This window comes from Pristiophorus japonicus, chromosome 15, assembly GCF_044704955.1.
Source record: "Pristiophorus japonicus isolate sPriJap1 chromosome 15, sPriJap1.hap1, whole genome shotgun sequence".
NCBI classification, from domain to species: domain Eukaryota; kingdom Metazoa; phylum Chordata; class Chondrichthyes; family Pristiophoridae; genus Pristiophorus; species Pristiophorus japonicus.
The window spans coordinates 35882090-35897200 of record NC_091991.1 but is presented as its reverse complement, the minus strand read 5'-3'; the positions used below and the strand labels follow the sequence as shown (position 1 = coordinate 35897200).

The following is a 15111-nucleotide window of genomic DNA, read 5'->3' as shown; positions in this document are numbered from 1 at the left end:
TTGGGTGGCAGTGTGAGCTGCAAGGAGGATTCTATGAGGCTGCAGAGCGACTTGGATAGGTTAGGTGAGTGGGCAAATGCATGGCAGATGAAGTATAATGTGGATAAATGTGAGGTTATCCACTTTGGTGGTAAAAACAGAGAGACAGACTATTATCTGAATGGTGACAGATTAGGAAAAGGAGAGGTGCAACGAGACCTGGGTGTCATGGTACATCAGTCATTGAAGGTTGGCATGCAGGTACAGCAGGCGGTTAAGAAAGCAAATGGCATGTTGGCCTTCATAGCGAGGGGATTTGAGTACAGGGGCAGGGAGGTGTTGCTACAATTGTACAGGGCCTTGGTGAGGCCACACCTGGAGTATTGTGTACAGTTTTGGTCTCCTAACCTGAGGAAGGACATTCTTGCTATTGAGGGAGTGCAGCGAAGGTTCACCAGACTGATTCCCGGGATGGCGGGACTGACCTATCAAGAAAGACTGGATCAACTGGGCTTGTATTCACTGGAGTTCAGAAGAATGAGAGGGGACCTCATAGAAACGTTTAAAATTCTGACGGGGTTAGACAGGTTAGATGCAGGAAGAATGTTCCCAATGTTGGGGAAGTCCAGAACCAGGGGACACAGTCTAAGGATAAGGGGGAAGCCATTTAGGACCGAGATGAGGAGGAATTTCTTCACCCAGAGAGTGGTGAACCTGTGGAATTCTCTACCACAGAAAGTTGTTGAGGCCAATTCACTAAATATATTCAAAAAGGAGTTAGATGAAGTCCTTACTACTAGGGGAATCAAGGGGTATGGTGAGAAAGCAGGAATGGGGTACTGAAGTTGCATGTTCAGCCATGAACTCATTGAATGGCGGTGCAGGCTAGAAGGGCCGAATGGCCTACTCCTGCACCTATTTTCTATGTTTCTATGTTTCTAAAAGCAATATCGCTCTCAAAATCATCGCTGACATCACATTTCATGACCATCAACACTTTTGCATTCCAATGATTTTCATTAGGCCATCAATATTTCTATGACAATTATAGAGATCATCTATCATATATGATTGTTCGGATATGAGTGGGTGTGGCATCTATTGACTTTACATCACGCAATGGTGTAAGCTTTACTCACATGGCATCACTTCAGGATCTGCAGATGTGACCGTGGCTGTCCGGCGGTGCTTCCCCACGAGTGTGAGCACACGCTCCTCCATCTGTGTGATGTCGCTGGGGACTGGTGACCCCCCCACTCGTTCGCCTCTGCACGGACCTCATCGTTGAGAGCTTCTTCTGTAAAAGGTGACAGGACGACATTGCACGATATCATTGCATGATATCGTTACTAGGTACTTTCACAGAGACTGATACAACACATAACCGACAGATGTAATCATGATTATTATGAAATTTACCATTCTTTACCTAAAGATGTACACCATGACCGCAGGCTTTGAGTAAAACATTCCCGGTAAAAGTAAAAGACCTCACATCTGATTATAGTCACTCATGAATGTTACAAATCAAATTATGTAAATACATAAGTACATGAAAATCAATGTAACATAGGAACATAGAAAGTAGGTGCAGGAATAGGCCATTCGGCCATTCAATATGATCATGGTTGATCATGCAACTTCAGTACCCCATTCCTGCTTTCTCTCCATACCCCTTGATCCCTTTAGCCATAAGGGCCACATCTAACTCCCTTTTGAATATATCTAAAGAACTGGCCTCAACAACTTTCTGTGGTAGAGAATTCCACAGGTTCACGATTCTCTGAGTGAAGAAGTTTCTCCTCATCTCGGTCCTAAATGGCTTACCCCTTATCCTTAAACTGTGACCCTTGGTTCTGGACATCCCCAACATCGGGAACATTCTTGCTGTATCTAACCTCTCCAATCCCGTCAGAATTTTATAAGTTTCTATGAAATCCCTTCTCATTCTTCTAAATTCCAGTGAATATAAGCCTAGTCGATCCAGTCTTTCTTCATATGTCAGTCCTGCCATCCCGGGAATCAGTCTGGTGAACCTTCGCTGCACTCCCTCAATAGCAAGAATGTCCTTCCTCAGATTAGGAGACCAAAACTGCACACAATATGTTATTTATGTAACCTTGTATATATCTTGTACAGCCACCAGAGGGCTCATCCCCTGGAATCCCAAGGGATCGCACAATCCCTTGGGAGCACAGGTATTTAAGGAGGCCTCACAGGATGGAGAGGCACTCTGGAGACCTGCAATAAAAGACTGTCACACTTTACTTTGAGCTCACAGTATCCAGTCAGACTCTTTATTCATATATAACAACTGGCGACGAGATACAGATGACGAACCCAATGATGCGGAGAACAGTGGGCATCCTGGAGAAATTCTCAGAGGGAGATGATTGGGAAACCTTCGTGGAGCGACTCGACCAATACTTTGTTGCCAACGAGCTGGAAGGAGAAGTGAACGCAGCCAAACGAAGGGAGATTCTCCTCACTGCCTGCGGGACACCAACGTATGGCCTCATGAAAAATCTGCTTGCTCCAGCGAAACCCACAGAGAAATCGTATGATAATTTGTGCACACTGGTCTGGGAGCATCTGAAATCGAAGGAAAGCGTTCTGATGGCGAGGTACTGGTTCTATACCTACAAAAGGTCTGAAGGTCAGGAAGTGGCGAGTTATGTCACCGTGCTAAGTAATGCGTCTTGCAGGACATTGCAAATTTGAAGGACATCTGGAGCACGTGCTCAAAAGACTTTTTCGTACTTGGTATTGGCCATGAAGTAATACTTTGCAAACTTTTCACTGTAGAGATCCCAACCTTGAGTAAGGCCATAGTGATAGCCCAAGCGTTCATTGCCACCAGTGACAATACTAAGCAAATCTCTCAGCACACGAGTGTTGCTACAAGGACTGTGAACAAAGTGATGTTGTTTTCAAATCGCAACGTACAGGGCAGGCCCCACTTGCTTGCAGCTGCACATCCGCAAATGTCTCAGAGTCCACCATCAAGGGTGATGAATGCAAGGCCATTAATACCTTGTTGACGCTGCGGGAGTGAGGGTGATCATTGTTTCCATTCATGCCGCTTCAAAGGGTACGTTTGCAAGGGCTGTGGAGCAATGGGAGACCTCCAACGTATGAGCAGGCGAGCTGCAAATCCTATTAATCCTGCAAACCACCATGTTGCAGAGGGGGACAGATCCATGGCGGATCACGACGAACCAGAACCTCAGACCAAGGAGGCAGAGGTACATGGGGTGCACACATTCACCATGAATTGTCCCCCGATAATGCTGAAGGTTGAATTAAATGGATTCCCGGTGTCAATGGAGCTGGACACGGGCTCAAGCCAGTTCATTATGAGCAAAAAGACTTTCGAAAAATTGTGGTGCATCGAGGCCTCAAGGCTAGTCTTGACCCTCATTCGCACGAAACTGAGAACTTACACAAAGGAACCGATTCCCGTAATCGACAGTGCTACTGTAAAGGTCTCCTATGATGGAATGGTGCACAAGCTACCACTCTGGGTGGTACCAGGCGATGGTCCCACGTTGCTTGGCAGCAACTGGCTGGGAAAGATACGCTGGAGCTGGGACAACGACCCAGCGCTCTTGCCCGCTGACGACATTTCGTGTGCTCAGGTCTTAAACAAGTTCCCTTCGCTATTCGAACCAGGCATCGGGAAGTTCCAAGGAGCAAAAGTGCAGATCCACCTGATTCCGGGGGCGCGACCCATCCATCACAAGGTGAGAGCAGTACCGTACATGATGAGAGAAAGGGTGGAGATTGAGCTGGGCAGGCTGCAACGAGAGGGCATCATTTCGCCGATCGAATTCAACGAGTGGGCCAGTCCAATTATCCCAGTCCTCAAGGGAGATGGCACCGTCAGAATCTGTGATAATTACAAACTATCAATCGTTTCTTCCTGCAGGATCAATACCCACTACCAAAAGCTGATGACTTTTTTGCTACGCTGGCGGGAGGAAAGACATTAATGAAGCTGGACTTGACCTCGGCCTACATGAAGCAGGAGCTGGAGGGATCATCGAAGGGCCTCACCTGCATCAACTCGCACAAAGGTCTCTTCATTTATAACAGATGCCCGTTTGGAATTTGATCAGCCGCGGCGATATTCCAGAGAAACATGAAAAGCTTACTGAAGTAGGTCGGCATCTTGGTTACAGGTCAGGACACAGTCGAGCATCTGCAGAAGCTGGAGGAGATTCTTAATCGACCCAACCGCATGGGGCTCAGGTTGCAACGTTCGAAGTGCATTTTCCTGGTGCCTGAAGTGGAGTTCCTGGGAAGAAGAATCGCGGCGGATGGCATCAGGCCCACCGATTCGAAGACGGAAGCAATCGAGAACGCACCAAGGCCACAGAACGTGACGGAGCTGCGGTCGTTTCTAGGACTCCTGAACTATTTTGGTAACTTCTTACCGGATCTCAGCACACTGTTAGAACCACTGCACGCCTTACTGCATAAAGGAGACAAATGGGTATGGGGCAAAAACCAAGAAAATGCCTTTGTAAAAGCTAGAAAATTGTTATGCTCAAACAAATTGCTTGTGTTGTATGATCCATGTAAGCGTTTGGTACTAGCATGTGATGCGTCGTCATATGGCGTCGGGTGTGAATTGCAACAAGCTAATGAATCTGGGAAATTGCAACCGGTTGCTTATGCATCCAGGAGTCTGTCTAAGGCTGAGAGAGCCTACAGCATGATTGAAAAAGAAGCGTTAGCATGAGTCTATGGGGTAAAGAAAATGCATTAATATCTGTTTGGGCTAAAATTTGAATTGGAAACGGACCATAAGCCACTAATATCCCTGTTTTCTGAGAGTAAGGGGATTAGTACTAACGCATCGGCCCGCATCCAGAGATGGGCGTTCACGTTGTCCATCTGCCACAGGCCAGGCACAGAAAACTGTGCCGATGCTCTCAATAGGCTGCCATTGCCCACCACAGGGGTGGAAATGGCGCAGCCCGCAGATTTAGTTATGGTTATGGAAGCATTCGAGAGTGAATAATCACCCGTCAGATTAAAACCTGGATGAGCCAGGACCCCTTACTGTCCCTAGTAAAGAATTGTGTGTTTCACGGGAGCTGGTCCAGTGTCCCAGTGGAAATGCAGGAAGAGATAAAGCCGTACCAGCGGTGTAAAGATGAAATGTCTATACAGGCAGACTGCCTTCTGTGGGGCAATTGGGCAGTGGTCCCCAAGAAGGGCAGAGACACTTTCATCAGTGACCTCCACAGTACCCACGCAGGCATTGTAATGATGAAAGCGATAGCCAGATCCCACGTGTGGTGGCCCGGTATCGATGCGGACTTAGAATCCTGCGTGCACAGAGGTAACACATGCTCGCAGTTAAGCAATGCACGCAGGGAGGCTCCACTAAGTTTATGGTCTTGGCCTTCCAAACCGTAAAATGGTTGTAAATGTTTACTCCAAATGGATTGAATGTGAGATAATGTCGCCAAGCACTTCCGCTGCCACCATTGAAAGCCTGCGGGCCATGTTTGCCACGCATGGACTACCTGATGTCCTTATGAGCGACAACGGGCCATGTTTTACCAGTGCCGAGTTCAAAGAGTTCATGACCCGTAACGGGATCAAACATGTTACATCTGCCCCATTCAAACCAGCATCCAATGGTCAGGCAGAGAGAGCAAGGCTTGAAGAGGGTAATTGAAGGCTCACTGCAGACTCGCAAATCCCGAGTTCTGCTTCGCTACCGCACAAGACCCCACTCGCTCACTGGGATTCCACCCGCTGAACTGCTCATGAAAATGGCACTTAAGAAAAGGCTCTCGTTAGTTCACCCTGATCGACATGAACAGGTAGAGAGCAGGCAACTTCAACAAAGTACATATCATGATAGCGCTGATGTGTCACGCAAAATTGAAATCAATGATCCTGTATTTGTATTGAATTATGGACAAGGTCCCAATTGTCTTCCTGGCACTATTGTGGCCAAAGAGGGGAGCAGGGTGTTTCGGGTCAAACTTTCAAATGGACTCATTCACTTGAAATTCAGATTAATGGACTATCCTGAGCAACCCACTATGGACCCTACCTTCTTTGACCCCCCAACATACACTCCAGTAACAACCGGCACCGCGGTTGGCCACGAAGCAGAACCCATCACCCGCAGCAGCCCAGCAGGACTCACCACACCAGGCAGCCCAGCAAGGCCAGCTGCACAGCAGCCCAGAGAGGGCCCAACAGATGATTCACCAAAACCAGCATTTGCACTGAGACGATCAACCAGGGAAAGAAAGGCCCCAGATCGACTCACCTTGTAAATAGTTACACTGTTGACTTTGGGGGGGGGGGGAGTGTTGTTATGTATGTAACCTTGTATATACCTTGTACAGCCACCCGAGGGCTTATCCCCTGGAGTCCCAAGGGATCCCACAATCCCTTGGGAGCACAGGTACTTAAGGAGGCCTCACAGGCCTCACACTCATGAGACCTGCAATAAAAGACTAAGGTCACACTTTACTTTGAGCTCACAGTATCCAGTCAGACTCTTTATTCATATATAACACAATACTCAAGGTGTGGCCTCACCAAGGCCCTGTACAACTGCAGCAAGACCTCCCTGCTCCTGTACTCAAATTCCCTCACTATGAAGGCCAGCATGCCATTTGCTTTCTTTATTGCCTGTTGTACCTGCATGCCTACCTTCAATGACTGATGTACCATGACACCCAGGTCTTGCTGCACCTCTCCTTTACTAATTTGTCACCATTCAGATAATAATCTGCCTTCCTGTTTTTGCCACCAAAGTGGATAACCTCACATTTATCCACATTATACAGCCATGCAATGTAATACTCTTGCGGATCCCACAAGGTCGTTCCATCGTTTGCGGCATTGGTTGCCCTCACGCATCTCGTTGGTCGCCGATGACACCACCTCTGCTATCTCGGTCCATATCTTCTGGTATGCCTTTGGGATGGGCTTCCCACGCCCTCCCTGTGTCAAATCACCCTGTTGTGGCCTTAGATGCTCTAATAATGACTCCATGAGGCAATGTGTTGTACTTGAACTGTAGTGACCTTAGTCCTTTATTTGTTAACTCCAGAGTAAGGATCACACCTGGTGGCCTGCCTTTTATACTAGGCCAGGCACACCTGTACAGGTAACCTACAAGTCTCCCACTGCTGTGCCTGCTGGTGGCACACCTTGTGATAGTACCAACAATAGCCATGTAGGATAAGTGACATCACTCTCCCCTGAGCCTTTAGTGCAAATCGCCTCTGCATTGACTGTGCTCTGGGCTTCACTCTATGTGGGCTCTATCTGGTTGACACTAGGCACGTCATTTCAATCTAGGGTGAGTGATTGGTGCAATAGACTGCTGGTGGTTGCTGTTTGTGTGTGTATCCCTGACCACTCTATTCTCTCCCCCTGCCCCCACATATAGATTATGTTGGAGGCTCGTTGCATTCATATACATTCAAGTTCAGGAAAACAGGTTTGCATTACATTTATGGTTCCGTTGTGAGACAAGTACATTAGACTGGTGAGATACCTTATTGATGCAGTGACCGGTGCGTAAGGACAAACTAGTTCCAGAGCTGCTGGATTGTGTCCCTGCAGTCTGGTGGCAGTGCAGTGCCCAGTGCTGGCAGTGGGAACCCGGTTGGCTAGAGTTGCCTGCTCTTGGGGCTGTTGCCGTGGTCCCTAGCGTTGGACCGGTTCACAGATGCCTGTGACCTCCCGGTCCTTTCTGTGTGCTCTGGATCGCTGCTGCTCCCTGAGGAGCTGTCATCTAGCAGTGCACAGGGGGCTGCTGACTCGCTGGCCTGGGCGTTGTTTGGTTTGGGCTGGTCCCAGTCCCTTTGGGGGAACCGTGGCGGGTGACTCTTCGTTTATGGGTATGGCCTTGGTGGCGATGGGGTCTGGGGACTGCACCTTAGCACAGTTTGCTCTTTCAGGCTCGTGGCAGTTGGTGCCATTGGGTGCCTGAGAGGTGGAGTCGATCAGGGGCAGGGTATCAATACCGGTGCCGTTGCCCTGCTGAGATCGCTTGCTCAGCAGCTCGTGTGTGTTGGCTGCTTGTGGCCACACTCCATGGTGCATGACTCTGGTCCCCGGGACGCAGGCTACAGCATATGGTAGCTCGCTGGACCTGTGTGCTCCCGATGGGTGTCTGCCCGCTGCATTGGCTGCGTGCAGTTGAAATCCTACATCGCACAACTTTTCATTACTTATGATGGACACTCTGTGGGTCCAATCGCGATCACACGACTTTTCCTCGCTGGTTGCATGTGCACAATTCAGATCATCAATTATACATTTTACATGATCAATTACACATTTTATCTCTAACTCACAGTTGCTATTACATTGCTTGAGTGTGTGGAACTGTCCCTTTAGTTGTAGTTGGTTGCAGCCTCCTTTAAGAGAGCCTTGCTTGCTTTACTCCAATCCTCTTCTCCGTTTGGTGCCACGTGTTGCTCCATCAGCGCTGCACCTCGTGGTCTGGCCGCGGCCATCTTTTTCTTCAGCGCCTCACCTCATGGTTTGGGCGCCATCTTTCCTCCATCCACGATGTCGACTGCGGTGATCCTCTTCTCCCCGGGTTCTGCCTCCGAAGCTGAGAAGTCGCCTCTGGATCCGATTTTCTTCCTCCGGAGTTCTGCCACTGGAGCCTGGAAGGTGCTTTCGGGTCGTCTCAGCTGGATCATCTCCACTCAGTGGTGCTGAGCGGTCTGTGCCTCGGGTGCTGTGCTGGTCTGCTCTCTGGTGTCGGGTCCACCCTCAAGTGAGGGCTTGCTTTGCCTCAGCGCAGAGGATAGCGATCGCTGGAGGGGTGAAGTCCTCCCACTTCCAATGGACCTTCTCCATCCACCTTCTGCCGAGCAGCGTTGGTTCATCACCTGCAACAATCCACAGAGGTAACTTTTGCACCGCGCCATCATGGAGCACCTTTACATTCACATTACCAACGACTGGGATGATTTCATCAGTGTAGGTGCGCAGCTTTGCCTGAACCGGGACCAACTTGGGTCATTCAGCTTGATTGTCCCATAGCCTCTCAAAGGCTTCTTGATTCATTACTGGCCCCTGTGCCCATTTCCATGAAAACTGGAACGCCAACGCCATCTATCTTGACTTCCATCTTCAGCGGGGAACACTTGGTGGTGCAGGTAAACATGCTATGTACCTCATCGTGGGGCTGATCTGCCTCTCTGCCTATCATTTCATAATCCGTGCTGGATTCATGGCCATCTGCAGACTCTTCATCGACACAGTGAGTCATATTTCTCTTACAAATTCGCTGGAGGTGGCCCTTTTCATACATAGTCTTTAAAGCGGCACTGGTGAGCCCTATGATTCCCTCCGCAACACCATCATGGTGCTACTCGATTATCCCCCCTCGGCGGACTCTAAGTTAAGGGACTCATGGGCCTGTTCTCTCTTCCCTGAGAGGGTTTGCGCTCTACAGTCCAGCCTCTAAACGGCGCCACTCTGTCCTGAGGGTGAGTCATCTGCCTAGAGCCGCAGGTCGAGGTCATGAATGCCTGGCTCACAGAGATGGCCTTTTGCAGTGTGACTGTGGTATCTGCCGACAGTAGCTTATGAAGAAGGCCCTCATGGCCAATTCCAATGACAAAAGTGTCCCGCAGTTCTTCGTTGAGGTGGTTGCCGAACTCGCACGGTGCCGCCAACCTCCTGAGGCCTGCGGTGTATTTCGCAATTTCCTGGCCTTCGGGCCTTCGGTGGGTATAGAACCGCTGTCTGGATGTGAGTATGCTCTCCTTGGGCTTGAGATGCTCATGGATCAGGGTTACAAGCTCCTCGTACATCTTGGTCATTGTCTTCCCTGGTACCAGCAAGTCCCTGACGAGGCCATAGACGGTGGGCCCACAACTGGTTAGCAAGATAGCTCTGCGCTTATCAGCCAATGTGACTGGGTCATCTCCTGCCAGATCATTTGCTGTGAAGAAATGTTCTAGCCTCTTCACAAAGGCCTCCCAATCATCACCATCAATGAACTGCTGCAATGTACATAGATATGGCCCTTACGGCTAAAGGGATCAAGGGGTATGGAGAGAAAGCGGGGAAGGGGTACTGAGGTGAATGATCAGCCATGATCATATTGAATGGTGGTGCAGACTCGAGGGGCCGAATGGCCTACTCCTGTATCTATTTTCTATGTATGTTTCTCTGTTTCTATGTACCAAGGGTAGCCATTTGCACGTGAAAGTTTGTAATCTCGTCGCCAATTGTTGTGTCCTTAGATGCTCTAATAATGACTCCACGAGACAATGTGTTGTACTTGAACTGTAGTGACCTAAGTCCTTTATTTGTTAACTTCAGAGTGAGGATCACACCTGGTGGCCTGCCTTTTATACTAGGCCAGGCACACCTGTACAGTCTCCCACTGCTGTGCCCTCTGGTGGCACACCTTGTGATAGTACCAACAGTAGCCATGTAGGATACATGACACAACCCAGCGTGACTCGACCTCCTGCAGGAGGGAGGCATTTGCCTCGTCCGAGATCCCTCCAATGTGCTCCTCTCCCACCTCACTGCTCTCTCCAGTGTCAGGCTCCACAGTGTGCTGTGATGCCTCCTCCTCTCTCTCCATTATAGGCCAAATTCGGGCAAATATGTGGCTGGTAACAGCTACTTTTTGTTTACCTACTTGCTGTGAAGCTCTAAAGTCTCCCTCCTTTCTCCCAAAGCAGCTACACCACACCCAGACACGCCTTCAATCCCTCTGAGCTCCCTCTCTGCCTCCTCTTCTGCGCATGTCATGATGTCCCTTGACCTCCTGAATCGCAGGAATCGAGTGTTAGAATATAAGAACATAAGAACTAGGAACAGGACTAGGCCATATGGCCCCTCGAGCCTGCTCCGCCATTCAATAAGATCATGGCTGATCTGATCATGGACTTAGCTCCACTTCCCCGCCCGCTCCTCATAAAGCCTTATCCCCTTATTGTTTAAGAAACTGTCTATTTCTGTCTTAAATTTATTTAATGTCCCAGCTTCCACAGCTGTCTGAGGCAGCGAATTTAACAGATTGACAACCCTCTGAGATAAGAAATTTCTCCTCATCTCTGTTTTAAATGGGCGACCCCTTATTCTAAGATCATGCCCTCTAGTTCTAGTTTCCCCCATCAGTGGAAACATCCTCTCTAGCATCCACCTTGTTAGGCCCCCTCATAATCTTAGACATTTCGCTAAGATCGCCTCATTCTTCTGAATTCCAATGAGTAGAGGCCCAACCTACTCAACCTTTCCTCATAATTCAACCCCCTCATCACCAGAATCAACCTAGTGAACCTTCTCTGAACTGCCTCCAAAGCAAGTATATCCTTTTGTAAATATGGAAACCAAAACTGCACGCAGTATTCCAGGATTGTGGCCTCACCAATACCTTATATAACTGTAGCAGGACTTCCCTGCTTTTATATTCCTTCCTCTTTGCAATAAAGGCCAAGATACCATTGGCCTTCCTGATCACTTGCTGTACCTGCACACTATCCTTTTGTGTTTCATGCACAAGTACCCCCAGGTCCCGCTGTACTGCCGCACTTTCAATCTTTCTCCATTTAAATAATAACTTGCTCTTTGATTTTTTCTGCCAAAGTGCATGACCTCACACTTTCCGACATTATACTCCATCTGCCAAATTTTTGCCCACTCACTTAGCCTGTCTATGTCCTTTTGCAGATTTTTTGTGTCCTCCTCACATTGCTTTTCCTCCCAGCTTTGTATCATCAACAAACTTGGCTACGTTACACTCTGTCCCTTCTTCCAAGTCATTAATATAGATTGTAAACAGTTGGGGTCCCAGCATTGATCCCTGCCATGCCATGCCGTTGCTGAGGATGGCCACACTTTATGGCAGAAGGTCAAAAAAATTTAACGCTATCGCTCATTTTATATCGCTCGTGGTAACACCCATTTTCAAAAATGGAAACTAAGTGCTTTGAGAATGGACGAGAAGCCAGCGATATGAAAACCCTTTTTTAACGCCCACGTCGGACATATCGCTCACGATAACCACAAAAGTGGAGGTTCTACCCCCAGGACTTGCAGCATGGGAAGTCATGGGGAAAGTCCACGGTGGTTATTTTGGCCAAAGGATGCAAACAGGCGCTAAATGAGTGCAGTGCTAATAAGACACACGTGTTTGAAAGTCCAAATTTATCACACAATTTTGGTCCTAACTGCTGATTACCATAATTTGAACTTGCCTGGAGGTGCTAAGCAGAAACCTGCAGGTTTACCACTCAAGTGATGATTAGATGCATTTTTTGTGGAGCAGTATATGTGGGCTACTTGCATGCACTTCCACTGAAGGTGTGGAGCGCTCTGGCTGACATAAAGCAGCTCATTGCAGGATGGCTCAGGGACTGAGGGAAATGGCGCGCAAATTCTCGGATGCGGAACTGGAGGTTCTAGTGGAAGTTGTCCAGAGGAAGAGGGATGTCCTGTACCCGCAGGGGGATAGGACTCCACTTCACCCTCCTCATCCTCCTGTCCCTCTCTCTGGCAGCAGCTGGTCCTGCTCTGCTTTGGCCTCATGTTCTCCCATTCCTTGTCTAGACCAAGGGGGAACCCTAGCAAGATGCCCATAACCAAGCACTCCCTTTCTCCTCGTGACTCCTATAAGGTGGAGTAGCACAGCACTTACCCTTTTTAGGTGAAGTCCTCAGAGAATTTTCAGAATAATTGTTGCTCAAGTGTTGGTGAAGTCTTGACAAAGTGTCCCAAAAAGTTTCCCGATGTGTTTCAGAGGTCCTCTTCACAACTATAGCAACAATGACCATGAAATGATAAGTATCCCTTTAAGTAGTGAGTATCCCTTTAAGTAGCGCTTGAAATCGACGTGCCGTGTTTACTCCCAAACAGTTGGTCGCTGTTAGGAGAGGGCGTTAATTGAATCGCTAGCCACCAAAATGGTGTGCAGCTACTTTAATGAGCGCTAGCAGGCAGTTTAAGTGACAGTCAACTATTTAACAAGCCTCCGGCCAGCCGTTTCCAGCACTGGGTTCAACACCTTTTCCAAGATGGCATCTTGTACTAAACATGGGTTAAACCTGCATTTCAGCTTATGACCCCATCTTGGCCACCTCTTTACTTCTTTACACCTAAAGTATTCAGTGAAAATCACCCCCCATAATTATACTGCAAAATAACAGTTTACACAGTTACAGATACTTTACTGTGCACCTGGAAGGCAGTTAGAAGAATTTTAACACTGGAAGATTGTATTTGTGAAATTTGAAACTTGAAAGACCAGCTTGCCTTGGCTCTTGGTTTTCAAAATTCACAGAAATAACTTCAAGTTGCTTTAACAATGACCTTCCCTTTGCCATAAGATCGACAGTGTCCAGTTCCATTCACAATTCCTCCAATAATGAAGCAGTTTATGCCAGCCTATAGCAGGATCCGGCTTACATCCAGGCTTGCGCTGACAAGTGGCAAGTAATGTTCGCACCACATAAGTGCCAGGAAATGACTATCTCCAGCATGAAAAGGCCCAACCACCTACTCCTGGCCTTCTATGGCATCACCATCACTGAGACCCCCACCATTTATATACTGGGGGCCACCATTGACCAGAACCTTAACTGGACCAGCCACATCGAGACCATGGCTTCAAGAGCAGGTCTGTGATGAGTGGCTCACGTCCTGACCCCTCAAGGCTTCTCCACCATCTACATGGCTCAAGTTAGGAGTGTGGTGGAATACTCCCCACTCACCTGGATGGGTGCAGCTGCAAGAAGATCAATATGATCATAGGTTGAGCACACTTGATCGACACTCCACCACTGAACTCAATATTCATCTCCTCCATCACCAGTGTACTGTAACTGCACCATCTATAGGATACACTGGAGCAACATATCAAGCTTACTTCAACAGCACCTTCCAGGTTAACAGCCCTATGACCTAGAGGGACAAAGCAGTAAGATTAAGGAAAACTATTACCAGAAAGTTCCTCTGCAAGTCAAATACCATCCTGACTTGGACAGATACTGTCATTTCATCATCATCACTGGATCAAAATCCTGGAATTTTCTATGTAATGCCATCGTGGAAGACTCGTCACCAATAGTAATGTTGTGATTCAAGGGGAGGTACCACCACCACATTCTCAGGGCAGCTAAGGATAAGTAATAAGGGAATAAGGGAATTTAATAAATACTTGAAAGAGAAAAAATTGCAGAGATATGAGGAAAGCGCAGAGGCAGACTCGATGGGCCGAATGGCCTCCTTCAGTGCTGTACTATTCTATGATTCAATGATAACTACAGCCTTGCCAGCATTGCTCACACGTCAAGAACAATTTATTTTAAAAACTGCTGCTGTCCTAATTTATTTTACATGACATTCTCATTCTGGCATCCTGATCGGCTGTTTCAGGATCTACTTAAGGTCCCAGTATTTTGAGTTTCAGCACGAGTAACTTTGTGATACATAAAAGAGCAAATACTTATAAAATTAAAACACTTCCCCTACAGTTATCTACCCTTAAATAGATTCCAAGTTATTTTAAAAATACACAGATGGTGTGAGTTACTAATTGTTCTGTGGTTAGTTATATTTCAATTATTTTACTTTATTGTATCCAGTGTTAGAAAATGGCAGAAAATGACAGAGACTAGAGTAGCTGGGATTGTTCTCCTTAGAGCAGAGGAAGTTGAGGGGACATTTAATGGAGGTGTTTGGAATTCTATGGGGTTTTGATGGAGTGGATCGGGAGAGACATTTTCCACTGGCAGGACAAATTTAAAATAATTGGGAAAAAACCAGGGGAGAAGGGGGAGAAATTTTAATACTCAGGGAGTTGTAACGATCTGGAATGCACTGCCTGAAAGGGTGGTAGAAGCAGATTAAATAGTAACTTTCAAAGGGGAATTGGATCGTTACTTGAAAAGAAAAAATTTGCAGGGCTGTGGGGAAAGAACAGGAGAGTGCGAAAGAACAGAGAGCTGGTATAGACACGATGGGTCAAATGGCTTCCTTCTGTGTTGTATGATTCTATGGGCCCAAGTTTCGGGCCGCGCCTAGAACGGCGCAGTTCCGACCTGGACGCCCATTTTTCGCGCCAGAAAGTGCGCCTAAAAAATACTTACCGATTCTCCGGCTCCCTGC

General features: G+C 47.8%; 1 protein-coding gene and 1 long non-coding RNA gene across 3 annotated transcripts in view; one reads left to right on the top strand and one right to left on the bottom strand.

Moving 5' to 3' along the window:
* The window catches only part of cped1 (cadherin-like and PC-esterase domain containing 1), a 373997-nt gene that overhangs the window by 20058 nt on the left and 338828 nt on the right, over positions 1-15111 (top strand). The gene's annotated exons all lie outside the window — the stretch shown is intronic.
* LOC139281451 (uncharacterized) lies at positions 1126-13892 on the bottom strand. Its single transcript, XR_011596879.1, has 3 exons — positions 13716-13892; positions 12644-12760; positions 1126-1276 (listed from the first exon to the last, which is right to left on the bottom strand). It is a non-coding gene; the product is annotated as an uncharacterized lncRNA (long non-coding RNA).